The 17187-nt window shown below is 43.3% G+C and overlaps 1 protein-coding gene across 2 annotated transcripts in view; it reads right to left on the reverse strand.

Moving 5' to 3' along the window:
* The window catches only part of LOC121284106 (gamma-aminobutyric acid receptor subunit gamma-3), a 661993-nt gene that overhangs the window by 465128 nt on the left and 179678 nt on the right, over positions 1–17187 (reverse strand). The window lies entirely within an intron of this gene.

Genomic DNA, 17187 nt, shown 5'->3' on the forward strand with positions numbered 1-17187 from the left:
ATGGCTAGTAACATTCATGCCACACAAGTGCAAAGCAATGATCATCTCCAGCAAGACAGAATGTAACCATCTCCCCTTGATATTCAATGGCATCACCATTGCTGAATCCCCCACCATAAACATCCTGGAGGTTATCATTGACCAGATATGGACCAGCCATATAAATATTGTGGCTAAGAGCAGGTTAGAGGCTGGGAATTCTGCCTCATCTCCTGACTCTCCAAATCCTGTTCACCACCTACAAGGCACAAGTCCGAAGTCAGGGATGCGATGGGATACTCTCCATCTGTCTGGATGAGTGCAGCTCCAACAACACTCAAGAAGCTCAACACCATCCAGGACATAGCAGCCCACTTGGTCAACATCCCATCCACCACCTTCAACATTCACTCCCTCCTCCACCAATGCTCAGTGATAGCAGTGTGTACAATCTACAACATGCACTGCAGCAACTCACCAAGACTCCTTAGACAGCATATTCCAAACTCACAACCTTTAAAAGGAAAAGGGCAGCAGATAAACAGAAACACCACTACCTGCAATTTTCCCTCCAAGTCATACACCATCCTGACTTGGACCTATATCGTCCTTCACCATCATCAAATCAAAATCGTGGAACTTCCTCCCAAACAGCACTGTGGGTGTACCTACACCGCAGGGACTGCAGCGGTTCAAGAAGGCAGCTCACCGCCACCTTCTCATGGAGATTTCAGGATCGGCAATGAATGCTGGCATTGATAGCGATGCCCACATCCCATAAATGAATATAAAAAACATTGTCATTCCAATGTATTTGAAAAGAAACAGTTGAATTCCAGAGAATTATATTGATATGTTCCCTAGAATTAGCTTTATAGCATTTAATCTTGTTTTTTAATAAGGTTTATGGCTGGCTCCTTTTCAAATGAGTTGATCAACATGGCATTGTTGAATTTAGTTAGATATCTATTCGACATAGCTAATACATCTCATTAATTTCTTGATTAAGATCATTGGGCATATTATCTTATTTTGTGCATTTGTGTATAAATAATGACTTGGATCAGATGATTTAAAAAAAAAACAATCAGGCAAAGATTGAAGGGCCTAGCATTCATAATTAGTTGCAAAAATGGGGCAAGCTCCAACATTGATTTGTGATTTGCCCAGCATATTTTCTCATGTGAGTTCTGACCCAGTGATGTTTTCATATTCTCTGGAGCACATTTCTCAATAATCCAAAACGCTCCTCAATAGCCCAAAATGTTTCTCAATATGATGCATAATTTTATCACCTTTCATTTCTTTCAATGGGATGACATTTAGGGGAAAGGGTGACATAGTGGTCATGTACCCTGCACTAGTATTCCAGATGACCCATGCAAATGCTCTGGGTTCATGGGTTCCACTGCCACCATGGCAGCTGGTGAAATTTAAATCTGGAATTATAAAGCTGGCTCAGTAATGGTGACCCATGACACTTTAGCTAATTGTTGTAAAAGTCCGTCTGCCATCCTTACCTGGCCTGGCCTACATTTGATTCCACATCCACAGCAATGTGGTTGACTCTTAACTGCCCTCTGAAATGCCCTAGCAAACCCACTCAGTTCAAGGGCAGGGATGGGCAACAAATGCTAGACTTGATTTCCACATCCCATCAAAGAACTAAAAAAAAGCCCCAAAAAGGAAAACCTGCCACATAAGCAATAAGTTTATGAGGGATCTATCTGGACAGAGTAAATAGAGGGAAAATTCAGTAGGCAGAAGGGTTGCGAATCAGGGGACACTGATTTAAAGTGATTGACAAAGGAAGCGACAGCCACACAAAGAAAAAATGCTTTTGTGTCGTGAGTTGTTAGGATCTGGAGTGCACTGCCTGTGGGTGCGGTGGCAGAAGACTCTATTGACACCTTCAAAAGAGAATTGGATTTTTTTTTGTTCCTTCATGTGATGTGGGTGTCATCGGCAAGGCCAACATTTGTTGCCCATCCCTAATTGCCCTTGAACTGAGTGGCTTCCTAGACCACTGCAGGGGGCAGTTAAGAGTCAACCACTATGCTGTAGAGTGTGGAGTCACATGCAGGCCTCAAAAGATCTGCAGGGCTATGAGGAAAAGGCAGGAGAGTGGGTCTAGGTGAATTGCTCTTGCAGGAAGCCGACATGGGCAGAACTGGCTGAACAGCCTCCTTCTGTGCTGTAACCATTTGATTCTGTGATATGAGGTGACTGCCTGAGTTGGGAATACAAACCTTTTATATTCCTGTAATTCAACATGACTTGCTGACTTGTAAAAAGAAGTAATGTCTGCAATTGAATAACTTCAATTCCACACACAAGTAAGCAAACAAGGGTCGCATTATATCAGTAATATCCCAACACCATCTTATCCCCAAAAGAGAATGGCAGCTGGAACCATTTGAGACCAGAGAAGCACAATTTCCAGTTAAGTTTAAACCTTTCCTTTCTGAGTGGATTCTGGGCCTCATAAGTAAAGTGTAGGCCTGTTCTTCCCCAGACTTCCCCTTTCCCCTCCCCCTTCGTCAATGTGGCAAAGTGAGATATCCTGTCTCTTTCAGAGAATGCAAGTGTACTGATCATGTAACAGCACTGATAAATCACTGTACTGTGCGGGCCACTGGGAACTGTAAGTCTAGTTCTGGAGGTTTCTGAGTGAGCACGTATGATCTGATGCTCTGCGTAATGTCTCAATAAACCATCACTGTTTATTCTTATATCAGTCGCTCCCCATTATTGATTGCAAGCATCTATTGAGCAGAATATAGAAAGGCATGCAGTTAGAGTTCAGTTGGCCAATGATATCATTTACCCAAGACATAAAAGTCAGCCATGATCCTGAAACACACATCACCTCCTTGACCCCACACTTAACCAGGTTCTACCAGGCAGTCTTCCAGCCACTGAACTTTCCACTGCTTCCTGCCGACTTTCCACCCATTTTGGACAGGGAAACGTCAGCAACAGGTTTCAATAAGCCTGTTGAAATTAGCTGAGACTTCAGCCGCCACTTCTTGATTCTAACTGAGAAATTAAACATTCTCATCAATAAGTTGTTGAGGCTTCTCCTCTGGATTGACTCTCGCAATTTCTCAAATACTGAGTTTTGATATGTACAGTAGCCATAAATGGTTTTAGAATCTTCCACTAACAATAGTTGCTCCAACAATATGATGCTGCCATATTCCTCAATCTGCATGAAATTTCTATTATCTTTCAATATTTTCGACTGGCTGACATTTATCCGTCAACAATCACCTAAAGTATTATGCATTACTGTTTGTGGGATAATTACGTGCACACATTGCCCACCATGTTTCCTTTATTACAGCTCTTCAAAAGTACTTCATTGGCTGCAAAGCACTTCAGGACATTATCAAGTTGTGAAAGGTGCTCTATAAATACAAGGGGCAGAATTTTGCCCTTGATGGGCGAGCAGGCCCAACCGGCTCGGCGGCGGGTGGGGAGCTGATCACCGCCGCCGAAGCGGGCCCCGCCCCCATTTTGAGTGGGCGGGCCAATTAAGGCCCACCCAGCAGATTGCCCGACAGGAAGCGCTATGCACTTCCTGTGTGGGGGGGCGGGCGGGGGGGGGGTGGAGGGATTCCCCAACTGTCAGTGCGCACATCTCTCTGAGACGAAGTGCTGTCTCAGGGAGAGCACTGAAAGTTTCATAAACATCAAAAATAGAATAATAAAAAAATTATTAACTTGTCCCCCTCATATGACAATGTCACACGAGATGGGACATGTTAATAAATATGACAAAAACTTTACTAAAGATTTTTTAAACAGACATGAAACCTCATCCCGCCAGCGGATGAGGTTTCGTGTTTTATCAGAAGCCCGCTGGGGCTCCTGGCCTGCCCTTAAGGTTGGAAGGACAGGTCCTTTAATTGGTTTAACTACCCTGTCAATGGCCTCAATTGTCCATTGACATGTCGGTGACCGGACAGCTGATCGCGCTGTCCCCCCCGCCTTCCTGAATATTTAAATGGGGCAGGATGATGTTGGGAGTTCCGCCCGATGTCATCCCACGTCATTTTCACATCGGCGAGTGGGCCCCGCCCCCAGCTCGCCAACGGAAAACTTCTGGAATGTGTTATGTTCCTTCTGTCAGATCGCTGTGCTCAGTGAACACGGTTGCACACCTATCTATTGGTGAGTGAGTTAATAAATAAGATACTGCAGATGCAGAGACCAATGTAAGATGAAGCACATGCTGTTTACTAACACAAGTAACGGATCACTAACACAATGTGTGCTTCTCCAACCAGCCCCTATTCGAAACTACTGATTAACCTGTGCTACACAGCTATTGGGTAATACAGTCATGTGGTCAATCTGCTCACATTCTCTTAAAGGTGTATTGCACCTCAGATTACAACACAAGGCTTTCTTTCTCTCTCTCAGGTTGCCTACTGTACTTGAAAGTTGCCTTAGTGGCAAATAAAATGTGAAGTTGAACCAGGCAGTTTCACTTCATTAAACAAATTTGGAAAGCATAAACAATTGGGGCTATAAGGTTGTTCATAACACAAAAGAGAGACTGCAGAATAAATCCCAAATCATTTTTTAATACCAGGGTTCAGGTGCTGTGTGGCAGGGAATGAAATAAATGGCTACATAGCAGGAACTGTTGTGTCAAAGAAGCTTTAAAAAAAAATCACAGCTAATGCTAAAAACTCACCCAAAGAACAACAGAGGACAACTAAAAAAGAAATAAGGAGGGAGAAGATTAAATATGAGGGTAAACTAGCCAGTAATATAAAAGAAGATTGCAAGAGTTTTTTTAGATATATAAAGGGTAAGAGAGAGGCAAAAGTGGACATTGGGCCGCTGGAAAATGACGCTGGAGAAGTAGTGGTGGGGAATAAAGAAATGGCGGAGGAACTGAATAGGTACTTTGCGTCAGTCTTCATGGTGGAAGACACGAGTAACATCCCCAAAGTTCAAGAGAGTCGGGGGGCAGAGGTGAGTATGGTGGCCATTACCAAGGAGAAGGGGCTAGGAAAACTGAAGGTCTGAAGGTGAATAAATCACCTGGACCAGAGTTCTGAAGGAGATAGCTGAAGAGATAGTGGAGGCGTTAGTGGTGATCTTTCAGGAATCACTGGAGTCACTGAAGGTCCCAGGGGACTGGAAAATCGCTAATGTAACCCATCTGTTTAAGAAGGGAGTGAGGCAAAAGACAGGAAATTACAGGCCGATTAGCCTGACCTCAGTTGTTGGTAAGATTTTAGAGTCCATTATTAAGGATGAGATTTCAGAATACTTGGAAGTGCATGGTAAAATCGGGCAAAGTCAGCATGGTTTCATCAAGGGGAGGTCATGCCTGACAAATCTGTTAGAATTCTTTGAGGAGGTAACAAGTAGGTTAGACAAAGGAGAGCCAATGGATGTTATCTACTTGGATTTCCAGAAGGCCTTTGACAAGATGCCGCACAGGAGGCTGCTCAATAAGATAAGAGCCCATGGTGTTAGAGGCAAGGTAATAGCATGGATAGAAGATTGGCTGTCTGGCAGGAGGCAGAGAGTGGGGATAAGGGGGTCCTTCTCAGGATGGCGGCCGGTGACTAGTGGAGTTCCGCAGGGGTCAGTGTTGGGACCACAACTTTTCACTTTATACATTAATGATCTAGATGAAGGAACTGAGGGCATCCTGGCTAAGTTTGCAGATGATACAAAGATAGGTGGAGGGACAGGTAGTATTGAGGAGGCTGCAGAAGGATTTGGACAGGTTAGGAGAATGGGCAAAGAAGTGGCAGATGGGGAACGTGGGGAAGTGTAAGGTCATGCACTTTGGTAGGGAGAATAGAGGCATAGACTATTTTCTAAATGGGGAGAGAATTCAGAAATCTGGAGTGCAAAGGGACTTGGAAGTCCTAGACCAGGATTCTCTTAAGGTTAACTTGCAGGTTGAGTCAGTAGTTAGGAAAGTAAATGCAATGTTAGTATTTATTTCGAGGGGACTAGAATATAAAAGCAGGGATGTGCTGCTGAGGCTTTATAAGGCTCTGGTCGGACCACATTTAGAATATTGTGAGCAATTTTGGGTCCCGTATCTCAGGAAGGATGTGCTGGCCCTGGAGAGGGTCCAGAGGAGGTTCACGAAAACGATCCCAGGAATGAGATTGTTGATATGAGGAACGTTTGAGGACTCTGGGTCTATACTCGATGGAGTTTAGAAGGATGAAGGGGGATCTGATTGAAACTTACAGAATACTGAAAGGCCTGGATAGAGTGGACGTGGGGAAGATGTTTCCATTAGTAGGAGAGACTAGGACCCGAGGGCACAGCCTCAGAGTAAAGGGAAGACCTTTTAGAACAGAGATGAGGAGAAACTTCTTTAGCCAGAGAGTGGTGAATCTATGGAATTCATTGCCACAGAAGGCTGTGGAGGTCAGGTCATTGAGTGTATTTAAGACCGAGATAGATAGGTTCTTGATTGACAAGGGAATCAAAGGTTACAGGGAGAAGGCGGGAGAATGGGGTTGAGAAACTTATCAGCCATGATTGAATGGTGGAGCAGACTTGATGGGCTGAATGGCCTAATTTCTGCTCCTATGTCTTATGGTCTTATATTTCATTTCATCATGATGCCATACAAACCATGTTAAGAACATGGGTGAACTTTTTTTCCTTTTCTGTTTATCTACTGTATACCCGTTAAATGTGCATATTTATCAATTCAATCTGTTTCCCATTTGGTTTATCCAATAATTTTGAATATCATAAATGTTTCTTATTTGCTTAAAACTTTGTTTGACAATGCTCCTGTGCAGTAACTTGGGATGTTTTCCTATCTAAATGCAAGTTGGTATTGTTATTGTACTTGTCACATGCTGACTAGTTCTGATGAGTCCTTTTCCCATATCATCTGAAAAAAAAAGTCCAATATTGGCTGAGGCTTTCCAGCTTGGTGTTTTGTTTGTTCTGTTCCTAGGATCACCCTGAAAGTGAACTGGCTTCTTCACATCACCTTCAAGACCTGCCCTATCCTTTCGCTATTGCCTTTGCTTCATGTGAAAAACTAAGTCAATCATTTGAGCCTGTCACAAAGGGAAAGATTTCCTCTCTGCACGGTATGTAGCCAAACCGCAACCAGGTTTACAAAGAACCCAATTAAGAATTAGCCTACACGTAGAACACAGAGGAAATCATCGCCCCAATCGTTCATATTCAAACCCTGAAATGAGTGAAGTCAATATTTCTGAACCATCCCCAGTGAATTAATGCTTTCAAAGGTGAGCTGGTCCAAAAAAATTAATTTTGCATGTTTGAAATAGCTTGTTTTCACTCATAATTAAATGTCTTTGAGATGTATTGAAGTATTTGATTAGCCTTGTTGATTGCAGCCTCACGTTGACTTGATGCAGTGATGGATAATTGCATACAAATTATTCTCCTCCTTCATCTTTCCTAATGGAAACCCATTGATTGTGAAACTTTCATCTTCCAGCAACAGTGTGCGCAACTTTCCTTTCATCTGCAGAAAAAATCTATCTGTTCGTCCACTTAGTTCATTCAAAGTACTCTGAATGCAAGCTATCTTACATTCGTCTCTTACCCTGCTGCCATTTACACTTGCCTTTTGTACAGTCAGGTGTCTGATGAGAAGAGAAACTTTTCACTATGCCTCAAGTCACAAAACTAAAGGAAATCCAAGTGAGCAGAGTTTATATTTGCTTGACATAGAATGTAGGAACATATCCCTTTTACCCCTTCAACCACAGAGATTACATGCAAATTGTCAAGGGCCAAGGTTTCATGAGTGGCATAGAACCACACAACTTACTAGCATCAGTTATTAGTAAGCTCCCAGTGCTTTTCCAGCTAGAACAATCCTGTCAAGCGTTCTAGGCATATCTGCAACCAATTGGGAAGAATCCAAGCCCCCAGAGGCAGGTTGTCCACTTCAAGTTTAGCTTCATTAATAGGGACATAGAGTACAAGTGCGGGGAGGTTTTGATGAACTTATATAAGACACTGGTTAAATCTCAGCTGGAGTATTGTGTACAGTTCTAGGTGCCACACTATAGGAAGGATGTGAACGCATTGGAGAGAGTGCAGAACAGATTTATGAGAATGGTTCCAGGGATGAGACACTTCAGTTATGAGGAAAGATTGGAGAAGTTGGGACAATTTTCTTTGGAGAGGAGAAGGCTAAGAGGAGACTTGACAGAAGTTTTCAAAATTATGAGGGGTCTGGACAGAATAGATTTGGGGAAACTGTTCCCGCTTGTAAATGGATCGAGAGCCAAAAGGCAAAGTTTTAAAGTGTTTTGCAAAAGAAGGAAATGCAAAGTGAATAAAAGCTTTTTTGCACAATGAGTACTTAGGATTTGGAATGCACTGCCTGGAGGTGTGGTGGAGGCAGGTTCAATTGGGGCATTCAAAAGGGCATTGGATGATTATTTAAATAGAAATAATGTGCAGGGTTACCGGGAAAAGACAGGAGATTGGCACTAAGTTAAAATGCTCAGAGATCCGGTGCAGACATGCTGAGCCGAATGGCCTCCTTCTACACTGTAACAATTCTGTAATTCTGTGATTCTGTGAAATTAAGTTAGGGTCGAGAATGCACTGCCTGAGAGTGTAGTGGACGATAATTTAATGATGGCTTATGAAAGGGAATTGGATAAGCAGATGAAAAGGAAAAAAATTTCAGGGCTACAGGGAAAGGGCGAGGGATTGGGACTAGCTGAGTTGTTGTCTCAGAAGCCGACATGGGCACGAAGGGGAAATGGCCTCCTTCTGTGCTGGAACCATTCCTTGATTCTATGATTCTGTGAAAGATACTGGCCAGTGTATTATCGACACTGCCCTTGAAGTACTTTTGTTTCCTCTTTGAATAAAATACTTCCTTTATCCTCAACAGCACTTGACGCTCTTTAAGGGGTATGTTTATCTAAAACCTGAACACCACTATCATATATTGGGAGGCATTTCTAACCCTTCTGTGACACTCTAGACAATCGGGGAAAAAAAAACTTGCCTTCTCATAGATGATCCCTCACTTTCCTGTACATTCTAAATTTTCTTTCTCATAAGAACATGCACATCAATGAATTAGGAGCAGGAGTAGGCCATTCAGCCCCTCTTGCCTGCTCCACCATTTGATAAGATCATGGTTGATCTGATTGTGGCCTCAACTCCACTTTCCTGTCTATCCCCAATGACCTTTGACTCCCTTGTTAGTCAAGAATCTATCTAAATCAGCATTAAAAATATTCAATGACCCTGCCTCCACTGTTCTCTGGGGAAACATTTCTCGTCATCTCCATCTTAAATGGGAGACCCCTTTATTTTTAAATTGCATTTCCTAATTCTAGTCTCTCCCAAAGGGGAAATACCCTCTCAACATCCACCTGTCAATTTCCCTCAAGATCTTATATGTTTCAATAAGACCACCTCTCTAAACTCTAATAGATACAGGCCCAACCTGTTCAACCTTTCCTCATAAAATAACCCCCTCATTCCAGGAATCAGTCAAGTGAACCTTCTCTGAACTGCTTCCAATGCTATTATATCCTTTCTCAAGTGAAGAGACCAAAATTGTACACAATAGTGCAGATGTGGTCTCACTAACACCCTATACAATTGTAACAAAACTTCCCTCCATTCATATTCCATTCACCTTGCAGTAAATGACAACACTCCATTTGACTTCCTAATTGCTTGCTGTACCTGCATACTAACCTTTTGTGATTTACGTACCAGGACACCGTTTTACTGAAGAGTGCTGCAATCTTTCTCCATTTAAATAATATGCTGCTTTTCTATTCTTCCTACCAAAGTGGATGAGTTTACATTTTCCCACATTACACTCCATTTGCCAAATTTTTGCCTGTTCGATATCTATCTAAATTCCTTTGCAGACTCTTTATGTCCCCTTCATAATTTCCTTCCTACCTTTGTTTCACCAGCAAATTTAGTAGTCATACATTCAGTCCCTTCATCTAAGTCATTTATATAGATTGTAAATAGATGAGGCTCCAACACTGATCCCTGTGACACTCCACTAGTTCCAGCTTACCAACTCAAAAATGACCTATTTACCGCTACTGTCTGTTTCCTGTAAGCCAAGAAATCTCCATGACAATATTTTATCCCCTACATCATGAGCTCTTAATTTGTGTAGTAACCTTTGATGTTGCAATTTATCAAACACCTTTTGGAAAACCAAGTACACCACATCCACAGGTTCCTCTATATCCACTTACTTGTTACTTCCTCAAAGAACTCTAATAAATTAGTCAAACATGATTTCTGTTTCACAAAACCATGTTGACTCTGCCAAATTGCATTAAGATTTTCTAGGTGCCCTGCATCTCACCTCCTTAATAATATATTCTAGCATTTTGCCTATGACAGATGTTAGGCTAACTGGCCGGTAATTTCTTGGTCTTTGTGTCCTTCCTTTCTTGAATGGAGCAGTCACATTCACTACTTTCCAATCCAATAGGACCTTTCCACATTCTAGGGAATTTTCAAAAATTATAACCAATGCATCTACTATCTCCATAGCTACTTCTTTTAGGACCCCAGAATCTAATAGTTTTCTCAGTACCCTCTCCCTGATGATTGCATTTGTTAGCCCTCCCTTCCACCTATTGATTTACAAGTATTTCTGGGATGTTATTTGTGTCTTCTACAGTGAAGACAGACACAAAATATCTGTTCATTGCTTCTGCCATTTCATTATTTCCCATTATTAATTTTGCTGCAGACAGGAGGGGGTCAGTTCACCAACACTGATTTTCCTCTTACCACCCGGGCATAAACACCCAGGCGTAAACAGAAGGTGTTACATATGAACACACGAAACAGGAGCAGAACTAAGCCTTTCAGCCCCTTGAGCCTGCTCTGCTATTCAATAATATCATGGCTGATCTGTCTGTGTTTCGAGTTCTACATTCCCATCTACTCCCGATAACCTTTGATTCTCTTGCCTAACAAGAATCCATCTAGCTCTGCCTTAAAAATATTCAGTGACTTCCACTTCCACTGCTTTCTGAGGCAGAGAGTTCCAAAGTCACACAATTCTCTGAGAGAAAAAAATTCTCCTCATCTCTGTCCTAAAAGGGCAACCCCTAATTTTAAAACAGTCGTCCCTTGTTCTAGACTCACCCATAAGATGAAACATCCTTTCCAAACCCACCTTGTCAAGACCATTCACGATCTTATATACTTCCAACAACTTACCCCTCACTCTTCTAAATTCCAGTGGAAACAAGCCCAGCCTGTCTAACCTATTCTCATAAGACAACCCGCTCAATCCAGGAATCAATCTAGTAAACCTCGTCTGAACCACCTCCAATGAATTTACATCCTTCCTTAAATAAGGAGACCAAAATTGCACACAGTATTCGAGGTGCGGTCTCACCAATGTCCTGTATAACTGAAACAATATCATCCTTACTTTTGTGTTCAATTCCTCTTGTAATAAAGGATAGCATTCCATTAGCCTTCTTGACTACATGCTGTACCTGCATACTAACTTTTTGTGACTCATGCACGAGACCATCTAGATCCTTCTGCACCTTGGAATTCTGCAGTCATTCTCTACTTAAGTAACACGCAGCTTTTTTTTATTTTTCCTGCCAAAGTGAACAACTGCACATTTTCCCATCTGCCAGATTTTTTCCCATTTACTCACTTATCAATATCCATCTGCAAACTCCTTTTGTCTTCTTCCCAAGATACTTTCCTACCTACCCTTGTGTCATCTGAAAATTTAGCTATCATGCTATCTCTCCCCTTATCTAACTCATTTATGAAAATTGTAAAAATTTGAGGCCCCAACACAGACCCCTGTGGGACTCCACTAGTCACATGCTGCCGGCCAGTAAAAGACCCATTTATGCATACTCTCTGTTTTCTGCCAGCCAGAAATTCTCTATTCAGGTTAATATGTTACCCCCTACATCACGAGCTTTTAGTTTCCACAATAACCTTTAATGTTTCACCTTTACAAAAGCCCTCTGGAACTCCAAGTACAGTACGTCTACAGTCTCCCCTTTATCCACAGCACATGTTGCTTCTTCAAAGAACTCTGATAAATTAGTTAAACATGATTTCCCTTTCACAAAACCGTGCTGACTCTTCCAGATTACCTTGTGTGTTTCTAAGTGCCCAGCTATAACTTGTTTAATGATCAACTCTAACACTTTCCCCATGACAGACATCAAGTTAACTGGCCTATAGTTTCCTGTTTTCTGCCTCCCTCCCTTCTTGAATAGAGAGGTTATATTTGTTACTTTCCAGTCTGACACCAAAGCATCTATTACCTCATTAGCCATCTCTTTTAAGACCCTAAATCTGGACCTGGAAACTTGTCAGCCTGCAGCTCCATTAGTTTGCTCAGTACTGTTTCCCTAGTGATTGCAATTTTACCAATTCCCCTGGGATGTTTTTATATCCTCTGCAGTGAAGGCAGAAACAAAATGTTTGTTCATTTCATCACCATTTCCTTATTATCTACTATTAACTCACCATTCTCATTCTCTAGAGGACCAACACACTTTACCTACTCTTTTCCTGTTTAAAAACCTGTAGAAGCTCTTGCTATACATTTTTAGATTTCAAGCTTGCTTCATCTCATGCTCTAATTTCTTTCTTCTGATTAAACTTTTAGTCATTCTCTGCTGTTCTTTATAATCATCTGACCTGCCACTCATCTTTGTGCAGTTATATGTTTCTTCCTTAAGTTGAATGCTTTCCCTAACTTCTTAAGTTAACTATGAATGGTGGGTCCTCCCTTTAGAATTTTTCTTCATAGTAGGAATATACTTATCCTGAGTACTTTGAAATATCCCCTTAAATGTTTGTCACTGCTTCTCTATTGATTTAAACCCTAGCCTAGTATCCCAGTTAACTACAGCTAGCTTTCATGCCCACACAGTTGCCCTTACTTAAGTTTAAAATACTAGTATTAGACCTAATCTTCTCTCTTTTACACTGGATGTAAAATTCAATTACATTGTGGTCACTGCTACCTAGGGGTGCCTTTACCCCAAGGTCATTAATTAATTCTGTCACGTTACACAATACCAAGTCTAATATAACCTGCTCTCTGCTTGATTCCAAAATGATATGCTCTAAGAAAATAACTCAAAAACATTCTATGAACTCCTCATCCAGGCTACTGCTGCCAATCTGATTTTTCTAGTTTATATGTAGATTAAAGACATCCATGATTATTGCCATCCCTTTATCACAAGTACCCAATATTTCTTCTTGTATACTTTGTCCTACATTGTGGTTACTGTTAGGGGGTCTGCAGGCCACCCCCACTACTGACATCTTTCCCCTACTACTCCTCATCTCCACCCAAACCGCTTCTACATCTTGATCTCCTGAACCAAGGTCATCTCTAACTATTGCACAAATGCCGCTCTGACTAACAGTACTACCCTTCCACATTTACCTGGCTTCCTATTTTTCTTGTTTTAAATTAGTTCTTTGTTAAGAATAAGCGGTGGTATTTTCCAAACACCTTAGTTTTTGTGTGATTCAATTTTACTAATAACCCCACAGCAAACTCAAGTTCGGATTAACTCAGAAGGTTAGTTTATTTTACGCATTCAAACCCATGAAAAGGAATGTTCGCAACTTCCCACTCCGCATTCACACAGCAAAGGGAGGGATAGGGGAAAAGAGGTTTTAAAGTACAAGGGCCACAGAAAAAAAATAACTGGTTCACGTGATTTCCAGAGTCCAAAATTCAGAGTCCAACAAGGAATTCTTTCATGTGTAGGTGTTTCAAGTTTGGCTGGCTGGAGACCTCAGCAAAGGAGGTTTATCCAGTTGACGTTTCGAGTCCTCATGACCCTTCGACAGAACTTGAGTTCGAGTCCAGGAAAGAGCTGAAATATAAGCTGGTTTAAGGTGTGTGTGTGGGGGGCGGAGAGATAGAGAGACAGAGAGGTGGAGGGGGTTGGTGTGGTTGTAGCGACAAACAAGCAGTGATAGAAGCAGATCATCAAAAGATGTCAACAACAATACTACAATAGAACACATAGGTGTTAAAGTTAAAGTTGGTGATATCTAAACGAATGTGCTAATTAAGAATGGATGGTAGGGCACTCAAGGTATAGCTCTAGTGGGTTTTTTTTTTATTTTTTTTTTTATTTTTTTTTTTATTTATTTTTTTTTTTATTTTATATAATGGAAATAGGTGGGAAAAGGAAAATCTTTATAATTTATTGGGAAAAAAAAAAGAAGGGGGAAACAGAAAGGGGGTGGGGATGGGGGAGGGGACTCACGACCTAAAGTTGTTGAATTCAATATTCAGTCCGGAAGGCTGTAAAGTCCCTAGTCGGAAGATGAGGTGTTGTTCCTCCAGTTTGCGTTGGGCTTCACTGGAACAATGCAGCAAGCCAAGGACAGACATGTGGGCAAGAGAGCAGGGTGGAGTGTTAAAATGGCAAGCGACAGGGAGGTTTGGGTCATTCTTGCGGACAGACCGCAGGTGTTCTGCAAAGCGGTCGCCCAGTTTACGTTTGGTCTCTCCAATGTAGAGGAGACCACATTGGGAGCAACGAATGCAGTAGACTAAGTTGGGGGAAATGCAAGTGAAATGCTGCTTCACTTGAAAGGAGTGTTTGGGTCCTTGGACGGTGAGGAGAGAGGAAGTGAAGGGGCAGGTGTTGCATCTTTTGCGTGGGCAAGGGGTTGTGCCATAGGAGGGGGTTGAGGAGTAGGGGGTGATGGAGGAGTGGACCAGGGTGTCCCGGAGGGAGCGATCCCTACGGAATGCCGATAAGGGGGGTGAAGGGAAGATGTGTTTGGTAGTGGCATCATGCTGGAGTTGGCGGAAATGGCGGAGGATGATCCTTTGAATGCGGAGGCTGGTGGGGTGATAAGTGAGGACAAGGGGGACCCTATCATGTTTCTGGGAGGGAGGAGAAGGAGTGAGGGCGGATGCGCGGGAGATGGGCCGGACACGGTTGAGGGCCCTGTCAACGACCGTGGGTGGAAAACCTCGGTTAAGGAAGAAGGAGGACATGTCAGAGGAACTGTTTTTGAATGTAGCATCATCGGAACAGATGCGACGGAGGCGAAGGAACTGAGAGAATGGGATGGAGTCCTTACAGGAAGTGGGGTGTGAGGAGCTGTAGTCGAGATAGCTGTGGGTGTCGGTGGGTTTGTAATGGATATTGGTGGACAGTCTATCACCAGAGATTGAGACAGAGAGGTCAAGGAAGGGAAGGGAAGTGTCAGAGATGGACCACTTGAAAATGATGGAGGGGTGGAGATTGGAAGCAAAATTAATAAATTTTTCCAAGTCCTGACGAGAGCATGAAGCAGCACCGAAATAATCATCGATGTACCGGAGAAAGAGTTGTGGAAGGGGGCCGGAGTAGGACTGCAACAAGGAATGTTCCACATACCCCATAAAGAGACAGGCATAGCTGGGGCCCATGCGGGTACCCATAGCCACACCTTTTATTTGGAGGAAGTGAGAGGAGTTGAAGGAGAAATTGTTCAGCGTGAGAACAAGTTCAGCCAGACGGAGGAGAGTAGTGGTGGATGGGGATTGTTCGGGCCTCTGTTCGAGGAAGAAGCTAAGGGCCCTCAGACCATCCTGGTGGGGGATGGAGGTGTAGAGGGATTGGACGTCCATGGTGAAGAGGAAGCGGTAGGGGCCAGGGAACTGGAAATTGTTGATGTGACGTAAGGTGTCAGAGGAATCACGGATGTAGGTGGGAAGGGACTGGACAAGGGGAGAGAGAAGGGAGTCAAGATAACGAGAAATGAGTTCTGTGGGGCAGGAGCAAGCTGAGACGATCGGTCTACCGGGGCAGTTCTGTTTGTGGATTTTGGGTAGGAGATAGAAGCGGGCCGTCCGAGGTTGGGCAACTATCAGGTTGGAAGCTGTGGGAGGGAGATCCCCAGAGGAGATGAGGTCAGTGACAGTCCTGGAAACAATGGCTTGATGTTCAGTGGTGGGGTCATGGTCCAGGGAGAGGTAGGAGGAAGTGTCTGCGAGTTGACGCTCAGCCTCCGCGTGGTAGAGGTCAGTGCGCCAGACAACAACAGCACCACCCTTGTCAGCGGGTTTGATGACAATGTCAGGGTTGGACCTGAGAGAATGGAGTGCAGTAAGTTCAGAGAGAGACAGGTTAGAATGGGTGAGAGGAGCAGAGAAATTGAGACGACTAATGTCGCGCCGACAGTTCTCAATGAAAAGATCGAGAGAAGGTAAGAATCCAGAGGGAGGGGTCCAGGTGGAGGGAGAATATTGAAGATGGGTAAAAGGATCCGTTGAACTGGGAGAGGACTCCTGCCCAAAGAAGTGAGCCCGGAGACGAAGACGGCGGAAGAAGAGTTCAGTATCATGCCGAGCCCGAAATTCATTGAGGTGAGGGCGTAAGGGTATGAAACTAAGTCCTTTGCTGAGCACTGAACGTTCAGCATCGGAGAGGGGAAGGTCAGGGGGTATAGTGAATACACGGCTGGGGTTGGGATTGGAAGATGGGGTGGGGACGGAGGGACAGGCAGGGGTGGAGGGTCCTAGATGGGTGTTGGTGTCGATGAGTTGTTGGAGCTTGCGTTCCTTACCACTTGAGAGAAAGAGAAAAAGTTTCTTGTTGAGGCGTCGGATGAGCCGAAGGATAAAATGAAACTGGGGGCACGCGCAGCTTTGAAAAAGGGTACGGCGGTGCTGCTGGAGGGAGAGGTCGAGTGTGTTCATATGGCGGCGCATGGCACTGAGAGTGGATTTCAGAATGTGACGGGAACAGCAGTCCGAGAAACGTTTTATGTCCCGGAGATACCTGTAATCCTGGATGGGTTCGAAACATGAGGGGTGGAATTTCAGTTGAAATCCACGTGGGGTAAGTCGGAGACGGAGACAGTCACTGAGAAAGGAGATATGGCTGTGAAAGCGGGTTTTAGTAAACACCTTGTCAAACACTAGGAGAGAAATGGAAAGCAATGAAGGTGAACAAGGCAACAGAGAAATCCGGAAATCTTGTCGCAGAGAGGAACAGAACTTCTTCAAGGAGGTAGGCATTTCTTGAAGAGCAGTGGCAGTCAATTAAACACAGAGATAAAAACAAAAAAACTGCGGATGCTGGAAATCCAAAACAAAAACAGAATTACCTGGAAAAACTCAGCAGGTCTGGCAGCATCGGCGGAGAAGAAAAGAGTTGACGTTTCGAGTCCTCATGACCCTTCGACAGA

Source organism: Carcharodon carcharias, chromosome 11, assembly GCF_017639515.1.
Source record: "Carcharodon carcharias isolate sCarCar2 chromosome 11, sCarCar2.pri, whole genome shotgun sequence".
NCBI lineage: Eukaryota > Metazoa > Chordata > Chondrichthyes > Lamniformes > Lamnidae > Carcharodon > Carcharodon carcharias.